General features: G+C 52.7%; 1 protein-coding gene across 2 annotated transcripts in view; it reads left to right on the forward strand.

Moving 5' to 3' along the window:
* GCN2 (protein kinase family protein) overlaps positions 1-12,472 on the forward strand; it is a 352,386-nt gene that overhangs the window by 66,327 nt on the left and 273,587 nt on the right. The gene's annotated exons all lie outside the window — the stretch shown is intronic.

Below are 12,472 nucleotides of genomic sequence, written 5' to 3' on the forward strand. Positions count from 1 at the left end.
GGCAGGGAGGGGGCGGAGGAGCAGGCAGGGAGGGGGCGGAGGAGCAGGCTGAGAGGGGGAGGAGAGGGAGCGGGGGGTGAAGGGAAGGGGGAGGAGAGGGAGAGGAGGGGCAGGCTGAGAGGCAGGGAAGGGGCAGAGAGGTAGGGAGGGGGTGGGGGAGCAGGCAGGGAGGGGGCGAAGAGGCGGGGAGGGGGCGGGGGAGCAGGCAGGGAGGGGGCGGAGGAGCAGGCTGAGAGGGGAAGGAGAGGGAGCGGGCTGGAAGGGGGCAGGCTGAAGGGGAGGAGGAGAAGGGAGGGAGGGGCTGAGGGCAAGGGAGAGAGGGAGGGACCGGGCTGAGGGAGAGGGTGTAGCAAGCTTTGGAGACAATACAACACTGCCTTTGGGATTGCAGACAGGCGAGAATCACATGGAAGGGGATTGCAAAACTTTTCAGCACTTTTGTTCGCCTACCTTTATATATGACCTGGGGATCAGTGGCTTGGCTTACTCTTTCAGGGCCCCAGGTATTTTTTGAGAGACTTGATTCCTCTTGGGCTCTTCACATCCGACGACACCTTGTGGAGTCGTGCTCTCTAGAGGATGTTCCGGCCACTCTTTTCAGGGCTGCTCACTCCTCAGTCGACTCTCCATGGGAGATCCTAGCTAGCATTGCAGCATGGCACATTTGGAGAGCCAGATGCACTGAGGCTTTGGAGGGTTCTCAGGTTCACCCTTCTCAGATCTTGGCCAGTACTTGGACAGATACGATACACACTTTGATGGCCATTTGGCGACCATGCAGGGATCATCTGGAGCAGCCTCCTCCAGGAGAGTTACTTTTCTTAGAGATTGGAGAGACTCTCCCTTTTTTGCTGAGACTTCTTTTTTTTTTTTTTTTTTTGCGCAAAAAGTAGTGCTAGTTATATTACTTGAAATCGAGAGTACAAGAAGGCCTAAAGGCCAGCGGGCTGCAATCACAAAACAGATTCAGCCCGAGGAATCAAAATGCTAAATACAAGCCTCTCAGGGCATAATCATCGGAGAGTGGACAAACAGCCACGGTGGAGGGGCATAGTGCCACTGAAGACTCTGAGTAGAGTGCTGGAAGAACAACTCCCGGTGGTCCCAGTCGCGAAGGAAACATCGTCTCTTTTCCTTCCCTGCTTGGGACTCTCCCTGAATCTGATCCCACTGACCCTTGAGCGTGTGAACGATCGTGCTCCAAATGTCTGCGAGGGTCTGGGTAGCAGAAGAGGTTTGATCTCCTACAGTTTGCACGCATCTGGAAGTTCAGATATGCCAGCCTGCAATGCTCCCTATGATCTCCCAAACTGGGTGTCGAGGCATCGCTCCTGCATCTGTCTCTGTCAGATGCCAAGGGAAGCTGTCAATGTATGCCCAGGTGGCCTGCGTGATGAAAAAGACGGGATCATGTCTAGAGAACTCATAGGCCAAGTGATGTCCCATCTCAGTGCTGCACCAGCAAACGGCTCCCCAAGTGATCGGTCCTGGCTCGGGTGTAGCCCTCGCTAAGATCCCCATGACTCCCTTCCAAACCGTCTGCGCATGCGAGCAGCTCCAAAGGCAGTGCTTCAGGGACGACTCCTCCTGAAAACACATCTGGCAAAGCCCCTCCTGCCCCATCTGCCTCAGCCACTGCCAACTGGAAGCCCCTTGTGTGCCACCATCCAAAGGAAGTAGGAGATCTTCCTCGGCCGCCAGCTAGCCCAAAGAGTCTTCCAGAAAGCGCGAAGAAAGACCAAAGATATCCCCTGGGCATACCACCTATGTGCCTGTGTGGGTAGCCTGCGCTGGAGAGCCCCAAGAGCACGCCGACCCGTGCGCGCACCCCGTGCGCGCACTGTAAGAAAAGAAAGTGGTAGGGTTCTCTGAGGTCTCCGATGGTGGCCAGCGCCACTCTCCTGGGTCCCACTCCACCTCTGTCAAGGAACGGCCCTCCCATATCCAGAGTCTCCAATCCTGGTCCTGCATAATCAAGGGGTCTATATGCCACGTCTTCCCTTGCAGCCCTACAATGCGCAAGCGATGCCAGGGGAGCCGGGGGTCGATCACGGCCTCTCTGCTCTGTAGGCGACTGTCATCAGTGACGGAGAAGAAGTGTACCGAGGAGTCCGAGAAGAGGCCTGCAACAACCAAAGGAATGCCTCGTGGAGTGAACTGTCCTAGCCACCTCTCATCTCCCGGGAAGAGTTGTCCGGTGACTATGGGAATCCTCCAACCTGCAGGAATGGCAGCATCAATCTCTGCTCGCCGAGCGTGGAGCCCACGTGCCGTACCTACTGCTGCTGCCAGCTCGCCTGGGCTCAGTTGGCTGTAGACGTCCCTCCAAACCCGGAGTGAGCGCGCGAGCCCACGCGCCCAGAGTGCCCAAGGGATATGGGATCTCTCTCTAAGCTGGCAACCTGTAACATCTGTCACCTGGCTGCTCCAGATCAGGGGTTGTCTGTCTATCTCCTCTCGGCAGCTGGGGGGAACCTGGGAAAGGCTGTGTCGCAACTTCCTCCAGACCGAGATGAGGCTGCGGAGGAAGGGGGAGCGGGGCTGAGTCAAAGGAGCTGAAGTGAAGATCCATCGGATAGAAGGCTGCCAAACACCCCCTCTCTGGGGAGTAAATGCGCTGAGACCATGCTGTAGCAAGAGCTTCCACGTCTGCCCTCCTGGGGTCAGACCGCGGACGACTAACTTGCCAAGAAGTGCCTGACTCTGCAGTTCTGGATCTATGATTCCGAGGCCGCCCTCTGTCTGGGGGAGAATGACCGTCTGCCAAGCGACCCTAGCTCTAGTGGTGCCGGAACCGTCTGAACCAGACCATAGGAAGTTTCGCAGCAGTCTCCTCAGCTGGGCTACACATGATCTCGAGAAACACGAGCAAGAGGCTACATACCAAGCAGTGGCAAGAAGGACCTGGTTGACCACAAGGGCCCTGCCTGCCAAGGAAAGCCGAGCCGTGCTCCAGAAAGCAAGCTTCCGTCGTATGGAGGCTAGGACCGGCAAGAATTGCTGAGCCGGTGTGATGTCCAGGCCTACCTGGAATCCCAGGTAACGTGTCGTCTGTCCTCTAGGGATCCAGCGAAACCCCAGGAAAATACCCCACTGTGAGCTGGCTCCCGGATCCGTAAGAAAACCAACTGACTTATGCCAGTTGATTTTCGCCCCAGCCGCAAGGCAAAAAATCTCTAGGGACAGTCTCACTCGCTCCAGTGACTCGACATCATCCTGCACATATAGGGCTGTGTCGTCTGCATACTCGGAGTCCAGAAGCTCTGCATCATCTCGAATAGGGAGACGCATCCCGCGAAGACCAGTGGTACGGGCTCGAAGGAAGTGGGTCATGGCCTCCGCAAAAAATAGGAAGAGGTAAGGCGCTAGTGGACAGCCCTGACGCACCGAGCGCTCGAGTGTGAATCTCTCCCCCATCCTGCCGCTGATGATAACTCGGTTGGCCGATCTGTAAAGGCTAGCAATACCTCTGATCCACTCGTCCGGGAAACCAAACCGAGAGAGTGTACCTTCCAAGAAGGACCAGTCTACCCTGTAGTACGCCTTCTCAAAATCAAGAAGGAGTACGGCAAGGTGCTGGCCACTGTGCTGAGCCCATTCCGTCGCCTCTGAGAAAGTGAAGATGTTGTCCAAAATGTTGCGATCTTGGACGAAACCAGTCTAGGTGTCATGAATCAAGTCGTGTAGCAGGGGGCGGATGCGGCTACTGATCATCTTGGCAAGGATTTTGTAGGCGGTCGGGAGGAGGGTGATAGGGCATCACTGTCTGATCTCCTGACGGTCCCCCCCTTTGGGAATGAGGCAAATCAGGCTTGTCGCAAGGCTCTCTGGCATCTGCCCGCTGGAGAAGATATGCTGGAAGGCTGCGAGCAAGGGCCGGTGGATCTGCTCCCAAAAGGTGGTGAAGAAAGCTGTAGAGAGGCCATCCTCACCTGGGCATTTCTGCCCATCAATAGCGCTCACCGCATCCTGCATCTCTGCCACGGTGAAAGGGGCGAGAAGGGCGTCGCTCATGCTGGGCTGCACAAGCCGCGGTGTAGATCTCCACACCTCCTCCCTGCAAATGCGGCGACGAGTGTCTGGGGGCTCCTGCTGGAACAATGATCTGTAGAAATCTATCGCCAAGTCCCGGACCTCGTTTGGATCTGTCCTGACACTACTATCTTGCGCCCTAAGAGAACGGAGATGTTCCCCTATTGACCTTTGTCCATGAGTCTTGAAGAACTCTTTGCACATCCTGTCGCCTTTCCTAGCCCAGAAGGACTTGGAAGCATGAAATGAAAACTCTGAGCGACAATGGGTGATCTCCTCTAGCATGGCTCGGGCCCGAACCTCCTACTGTTTGAGCTCCTCAGAGCCTGGAGAAAACTGCTGCATCCGCTGAATCGAAGCGAGATCACGTCTGAGACCCCTCTCGCGCGCCCAACACTGCTGTCTGATCTGAATCGCCTCCTGCTGACAGATGAGGCTGGACTCAGCAAGCGCCTGAGCTACCTGTGCTGCCATATCCCTGGTGGGGTCCCAATCCTGCTCCCACAGGTCCACTATCCTGCTGTGAACCGCTGCTCTGGAGTAGATGGAGTCTGGGATCCGGCATGAACGTGGAGGTGAGGAGTGAGAGGCTGAGTCCAGGACTAGGATGACTGGGGCATGATCGGAGAGTGTCGTCCCTGGAACCACTCCTGACTCTCCTCCTCTGCTAAGCGCCCAATCGCTGACATAGAAACGGTCCAACCTCTCCAGAAGTCTTCCTCCCTCCCTCCTGTAACCCCAAGAGAAGTCCAGACTCCCGGACCATCTGCGAAAGGAAGGCTCCCTCCAACTGTCCCGACCTTCCACTGCGAAGAGGAAGGAGTCCCAATCTGCCTGCTCTACCTGAGCTATACCGAGGAACTTTGGGCCCCGTCCCTGCTGATCCTCTAAGGTCTCAAGGTTGTTGAAGTCCCCTCCTACAATCCAAGAGTCCATCTCTGGCAACAAGTCTGTCAAGGATCTCCAAAAAACGGCTGTACGTCTAAGATCGGTCGGGGCGTAGATATTGAGGATGCCGATACGGGATCCCTCAATATGCAAGCCCACCCAAAGCGCACATCCTGGGATCAGAGTGCTAAAACCACACACATGCTGAACTAGAGAAGCGTCGATGGAGGTACAGACACCCCCGCTCCTCCCCTGCTCGCCAATCGAAGGTTCCCAGTAGGTGTGGGAGTGTCCTGTGAGGACCTTCCCACAAATACTGGTCTGAGAAGCCGAAAGCTTGTGTTCCTGTAGTAGGAGCACATCTACTCTTCCCACCAAGGCTGGCTGGAGCTCCTGTCTGAGCACCATCTTCCTGAGGCCACGGGTTCCTGATGAGTGGAACCCGTTAACGTTCCAAGAGATAATGCGTATACTCATGAGGAGGGAAGGTGGGCCACAAACAGCTGCCTGCTTGCGGTCGATGTCGAAGTGGTCAGAGGATGTCCTGTGTGGAGACGAAGGCGCTTCTGTGAAGGTTTCGAAGGAGAGGCCGGATCATCGGACCCATCCTCTAAAACCTTCAGCAGAGGAGAGAGGCCCTTCGTCCTGTGGTGGTAGGCTCTCTCTAACTAGCTCGACGCCTCTGCCAAGGAAATGCTGTAGAAGCCCGCTACCTCTGAGGTCCTCCATGGGCGAAGCCCTTCCGCGTAGGCCCACTCCAGCGGTGGTCTAATAATGACCAAGAGTCGGAAAGGTTTGGCGCTGTGGCGCCAACGCAGACGAACATCACCCTCCTGCCACTGCTACTGAAGAAGCTCCCCTGCTCTGCTACCAATCCAGTCCTGCACCTGCTCCTGGGCCTGATCTCGTATCGTCTCCCAAACATTTTCATTCGTCCATCACTCATTCCCTTCACTGGAGATAGTGAAGGAATAGCTAGGACCATCGTGTGGGGCAAGGACAGACACCTTACCCTCCGCCCCCTTGCGGAGGAAGAAGATGCTAATGTCTAGGCATGCAGGGAAGGAGCCAATACCTGCTGCATCCAGATAATCCCAAGGACTTGCTCGATAAAACTCCAATGGAAGAGCTCTAGGAGCAGCCCTTGGGCATGGGGACGACGATGAGGAGTCTGAACCAGAGAGAGGGGTGCTGGCCACCTGCGGGGCAGGGCCACTCCCCTCCGCCGGGCCCGGAGGGATAGGCGTGGGTGAGGTCTGTGCTGGCTTCGGGGCTGCAGGTGGCGCAGGTGGAGGGGGGGACTCCCTCTGGATCATGCTCGAGGAAGAGAGTGGAGTGGAAACCACCGGTGCGGAGGGGGATCCTGGAGGGGGTGGGGGTCGGAGAATCGAGGAGGAGGGGGGAGGGGGAGGAGGGCGGGGTGAAGGATGAAGGGGAGGCTGGCTGATCTTCTCCTTGCCCTTCTCCTTCCCCTTACCGGGCTGCTGATGAGTAGGGACCACCGGAGGGGGCTCTTGCTGTAGATGGGCAGGTTTTTTGGGGACTGCTTTGTTTCCCCTCTGTTTTCTTTTGACCTCCATCCAGCCTTCCCCTTCGGGAGGGGATGTCGCTGACTGGTGAGGAGGATCCTGAGTTGCCTGAACGGGGGTCTTCTGAGGTTCTGTACCCGTGAAGCGAGGACATGAGCGTGCCTGGTGCCCGAAGCCATGGCATCTCAGACACTAGTTTGGGCGACCAGTGACCAGAATGCGCTGCGTCACCACACCTGTGTCGGTCTCTATCTCGAACTCCGAGGGGATGCTCTGTGGATCGAGGACTGCCACTTTGACACGTGGCACCCCTTGGGCTGCCGCCGCATCAACGTAGGTGTCCTGCATAGGCCAGCCAAAGTGCGCCCCCAGGTCCTTGATGATCGGGCGAAGCTCAGTTGCGAGACCTGGGAAGATAAGGGTAACTGGATGGCGAGGAATGCGAAAGCGGGCATCGAAGTCCGCTACACTGAAACCCTTGTACCATGGGACCATGAGGATGATCTTGCCACCCACAGAAGTAGGGGATCGCCTGACCATGTTGCTCGCAGCCTGTGATGAGGAGAGCTTAAGCCAGAAGATGCCACGTCATATGAGTGCAACCTCCTCGATGTGACTGTCCTCGAGGTAGAGGGCGGATTGCAACCAGTCCCTGATGTCTGCTCGTGAAGGGGAGTAGCCAATGACTCTCCCATAAACGGATGTCTGGGAGAAGTCCGTGGCGGCCTGCTTCACCAAAGAGACCTAGTGCTCTGTCAATGTTACGCGATAGGCTGATGGAGGGGGGGGATCCGTCTGGGCCACCGGTTTCGGGCACGTGGCCGCCATATCGCATTGACTAACTGTGAACACTCCGAGGTGGGGGGGAAGGGGAAGGAAACGGAAGGGGCGGGGATGGGGGATTAAGGTGGGGGAGGGAAGAAAAGGAATGGAGAGGTATGGGGAAACGGGGGGGGAGAGGGTGGTGACGAAAGGGGATGGCAGGGGAAGGAGGAGGAGAGAGAGAGGGGGGGGGGGCAGCGCAGCGCAGGGGGGTGAGAGGGAAGGGACGGGAAGGTGTGGCAGTGCTGCACGAGGGGGTGGGGAGGAGAGGTGAGGAGGGGAGGGAAAAGGGGGGGCAGCGTGGCAGGGGCAGAAGGGGGCGGGGGGGTTGGTAGCGCCACGCGAGGGGGTGGAGCGGGTGGGGGGGGGGGGCTGAATGCGGAGAGGGGGGAGTAGGAGAGGAGGAGCGGGGTGAGGGGGGAGCGACGGGCGGAGAGAGAGGGGGTGGAGCGGGGCGGCGAGGTGAGTGGAGTGTGGCGAGGGGGGGGCGAGGATCGACGGGCGGGGGTGAGGAGAGGGGGCGGAGGGCCGCACGGGGGTGGCGGAGAGGAGGTAGAGGGGAGGGCCGCGCAGCGTGCGAGGGGGGGTTAGACGGGGAGCGGAGGAGGGAGGGAGTTCGCAGGAGCGTTCAGGGGGCAGCGTTTGCATTTTGCTGAGACTTCTACAGGGTTGAGATGGCATTTTCAGCCTCAGCCTTGGTTTCTTTCTATCTCATTCCTCTGAGGTGTTTTTTATTACATGCTTAGCATGGTGTATTTCCGCACAGAGCTTGCTCTAGCGGGTTTCTTTCTTACTTAATAGAAGTCTCTTTTTTTAGGAAAAAAAAAAAAAAGGGAGCCCTAAGAAATGAATATGCGTTCCAAATACTTTGTGCTGTAACATGCATGAGAAATATGGTAATGCTGGGTCACTTGCTTTGGTACGTAGCTGTCCCCCGAAGTAAGGTAAATGATGGAGCAGTTTCCTTCCAATGTCTCTGAAGCCTTCCGGCTAAACCTCATGATTCTGCCTTTCTATCCCATGTAAGCGAAGTAGTTCCTATTCAAAACAAAAAGCTCAATGTGAAAAATTCAGGAAGCCAAAAAGCCTAGCCGAACAAATTAATTACATGTTGCAGTCCATGAAAGAGATCCTTAGGACACGACTCTCATGAGAAAGCTTGAGAAAGTTTCTTGTTAATGCTGTGCTGCCTTGAAGAGTAGTGACAGAGACTTATTGAGTTCATGAGAAACCAACTGTGACGGGGACGTGAATTTTTGAACCGTGACTAACTTTGGCTTAGGGGACTAGCCCAGGGGAAGCGACAATTCCCAGAAGTCCCTAGGAATGGGTTCAATCCCTAGGTGCACACACTAGGCCTAAAATGCTAGGGGCGAGGCAAGGTTTAGAGGGGTCATAAAGTTGGGCCCAAGGAAACCTAATGTTGTCATTGGTTTTAGGGGTTAGGACTTTGTTGTGGGGGCAAACCAATGTTCCATTGGTTTGGAAAGGTTAGACTTTAATGAGGAGCCACGTGGCGATTTTCAATGCAAGCCTACCCTTCCTTTACCCTTCTCCGGATGGCTCGGGCCCACACACAATTTAAGCATGAGTCTCAACTTTCTTTCCACCAAAAGAGAATCGTATGTCAGTTGGAAGCACATATAAAGGCCTTTTGAGTCCTCTTGTTGCAACCCTTTCTTGCCATCGGGATAGATCTAGTGTTTGCATATCCGACATCCTGTTCTAGGTCGTATGTAGGTCATTGATGGACACCCATTCTTGACCCTCTTGCACATGCTACCCACTTGCTTGCATTTACCTAATTTTTATTTGTGTTTATCTTTCTTGTGCTTTCTCGGAGTGAGAATTGGAGTTCATGTCTAGGCTTACTATCTGTTGCCATCACCCAAACCAGGTCACATGCCATCCACTCTACACTTATTGCGCTTGGCCTTTCATCTTTGGTTGGTCATTTTGAAAGGCCTACTCTTTGGAGGGCTATTCTCATGCAAAGTTATAATTAGAGGATTTGTGGTTCGTAAGGGATTAAAGATCTTCTTTAGAGTTGGAAGATTGTGTTTGGCTTGTAGGCCTATTGATATGTGACTATGAATTTGTGATTTTGAGTTGTTATGATAATAGGAGGCTTGCCTTGTAGGAAGCACTTTGGGAGTTTGCATATTCAAAATTTTGCTTTGAATGAGGACTTCAGCTATGCACCTAGGTTTAATTATGTACTATCTAGGTCCATTTCTGACACGTCCCAGCACTCCTGAAGCCCCTGATCTGCAAAATAACCACACACAACATCAGAACTGAGCAGGCTGCTCACCACCCAACCGTGACATCTACGGGATGTGATCCCGAATCAGAAGATGTCCCCTCCGAGCCACGAGCTGAGCTACTGGCACGAACTCCCAATCAAATCCAAACCAGCCTGGTGTCCCATACCACCAGGTGGCGCTGTGAAGCCCTGGATCTGCCACTGGGCCTTGGGCTACGCTAAGATGCAGGCGCGCATCCGCGACTCAATCCAGGAACAGACCTGGCACCTGGGAACGAAACTTGCTCCCAACTGCACAATGAGAACTGAACCCCCTGGGCCTCTTTTATAGACTCGGGCCCCGGCGCCAAAAATAGCGAAGACCCATAAATAGTTCGTACCCTTGCCACTCAACCCGAGAATCAAGCCTGCCTAGCTCTAAGCCTCCCCAGGCTAACCTGAGCTAGTTCTGTGTACCTAGTACACGTCAGATACCAATCCGTGCACATGACATACTCCCCCTCCTCTAAGAACTCACTCCTGAGTTCGCTAAGAAATCCGGAAATGTTCTTTGGAGGTTTTGTAATGTCTCCCATGTTGCATCCTCCTCAACACGATCCTTCCACTTAATCTTGTATTCCGTGATAGTACGATTTCGAATCTGTCTTTCACGAAATTCAAGAATAGATTCAGGTTCGTGAGGAATAAAAGTCAAATTTGTAACTTCTATAATCTCATGAGGAGAAACAAGTTGATCATCTGCACCCAATACTTCTTTCAGTCTACTGACATGAAAGACTGGATGTACTTTAACATCAGGAGGCAATTCTAGTCGATATGCAATTGGTCCAATTCTTTTAATGACCTTGAATGGGCCACAGTATCTGGGGGATAATTTTGGAACCAAACCAGTAGTTAGGCTCTTGGATTCCTTAGGAATTCTCAAATATACCATCGTTCCTTCAGAGAACTCTCTGGGTGAACGATGTCTATTAGCATAAAATCTGTCCCGATCTTGGGCAGTTCTAATAGACTCCTTGGCAAACTGCAACATTTCCTGCATGTCTTGCAAGAAGTTCTTAGCAGCATCATTTTGAATCCCTTTTAATCCTACCATAACTGGTGACTTAGGTTGAAACCCGTACATAAGCATAAAAGGACTATAACCTGTACTAGAATGCTTTGCACTGTTGTAAGCAAATTCAATCATGGGTAGATAATCTTCCCATGAAGACTGTCTCTTAGATACATATGCCCGAAGCATGTCTTCAACCAACTGGTTGACCTTTTCTGTACTGCCATCGGATTGTGCATGATCCGAGGAACTCATACTTAGAGTAGTTTCTAACTTCTCAAATACAAGTGTCCAGAAGTTACTTGTAAACTTTGAGTCCCTGTCACTGACTATGTCAGATGGCAAACCATATAGTTTGAACAAGTGGTCCACAAACTCGTGAGCCAACTAAACAGCTGAAATAGTTGTTCTTGTAGGTAAGAATCTAGCCATTTTTGTCAAACGGTCAACTATGACCCAAATAGAGTCATGACCCTTGCGCGTTCGAGGCAAACCAGTAATAAAATCCATGGAAATACTTTCCCATTTATTACCTGGAATCTGTAATGGCTGTAATAAGCCCGCGCTTCTAAGGCGTTCAGCCTTAGTAACCTGACAAACCCGGCAACCTACCACATAGTTCTCTATAAATGCACGCATCTTAGGCCAATAAAAGGTATGCTTCACAAGAGACAGAGTCCTATGTATACCTGGATGTCCCGCACTAGGAGCATCATGACACTCCCAGAGAATCTTGGATTTAAGGTCCAGAACATCAGGCACACAAATCTTTTCATTCCGGAACAGCAAGCCGTTCCTAATCATCCACTGACCTCCTGCCGCCTGTATCTTAGGTGGCACAATCCCTGAGTCCTGGTCAACCATGGAGCTCCCATCCTGGACTCTCTGCCAATAAGAACTTAAATGACTATCAGTTGCGTATAGCCCTCTCAAGGATTGAAATAGGTCTGAGGATATTTCCGTAAATGACAAAGCATTTACAAACTTAACTCGACTTAAGGCATCCGCCACACTATTCAACGAACCCTTACGATAATGTATTTCGAAATCAAAATCCTGCATTAGCTCTGCCCATCTAGCTTTCCTTCCTCAAGTCTGATCCATCACACACATACTTAATTGACTGATGATCAGTCAATACAAGGAACTTTGAACCATACAAGTAGTGTCTCCAAACCTTAAGAGCATACACTACCGCATAAAGTTCCTTCTCAAGTGTGGGCCAACGATACTGAGTGTCGTCTAGCTTCTTACTCTCAAAAGCTACAGGTCTGCCCTCTTGGAATAGAGCTGCCCCAATCGCATAATCGCTTGCATCGGCCTCTAAAACATAAGGCCGGGTAGGATCGGGTAATGCAAGAACGGGTGCTTCCTTGATAGAAAACTTCAAGGTTTCAAAAGCCTTGTTCATTGCATCAGTCCAAGAGATCGGCTGGGTAGACCTGCGTCCACGACCTTTCAATATGTTGGTCAAGGGTGCCGTGATATGTGAATAATCACGCACTAACTTCCGAAGAAATACCGTAAATCCTAGGAAAGAACGAAGTTGTTTCACAGTCTGAGGGATAGGCCATTCTAAAACCTTCTGGATACGATCCAGATCAATGCTAATACCTTCAGAAGAAATCTTGTGTCCTAAGTAAATGATCTCCTTCATAAAGAAGTCACATTTACTCATCTTGGCATAAAGCTTATGCTGTCTTAGAACAAGTAAGACAACCCGGAGGTGTCCTATATGATCCTCAAGCGTTTTACTATATACCAAGATATCGTCTAAGAACACTACAACAAATTTGCCCAGAAAATCCCTGAACAAATCGTTCATCATCTGCTGAAAAGTAGCAGGAGCATTGGTCAAACCAAAAGGTAATACGAGGAACT

The sequence above is a fragment of the Dipteris shenzhenensis genome, chromosome 20, assembly GCF_047967505.1.
Source record: "Dipteris shenzhenensis isolate YYH24624 ecotype China chromosome 20, Dip_SZ_1.0, whole genome shotgun sequence".
NCBI lineage: Eukaryota > Viridiplantae > Streptophyta > Polypodiopsida > Gleicheniales > Dipteridaceae > Dipteris > Dipteris shenzhenensis.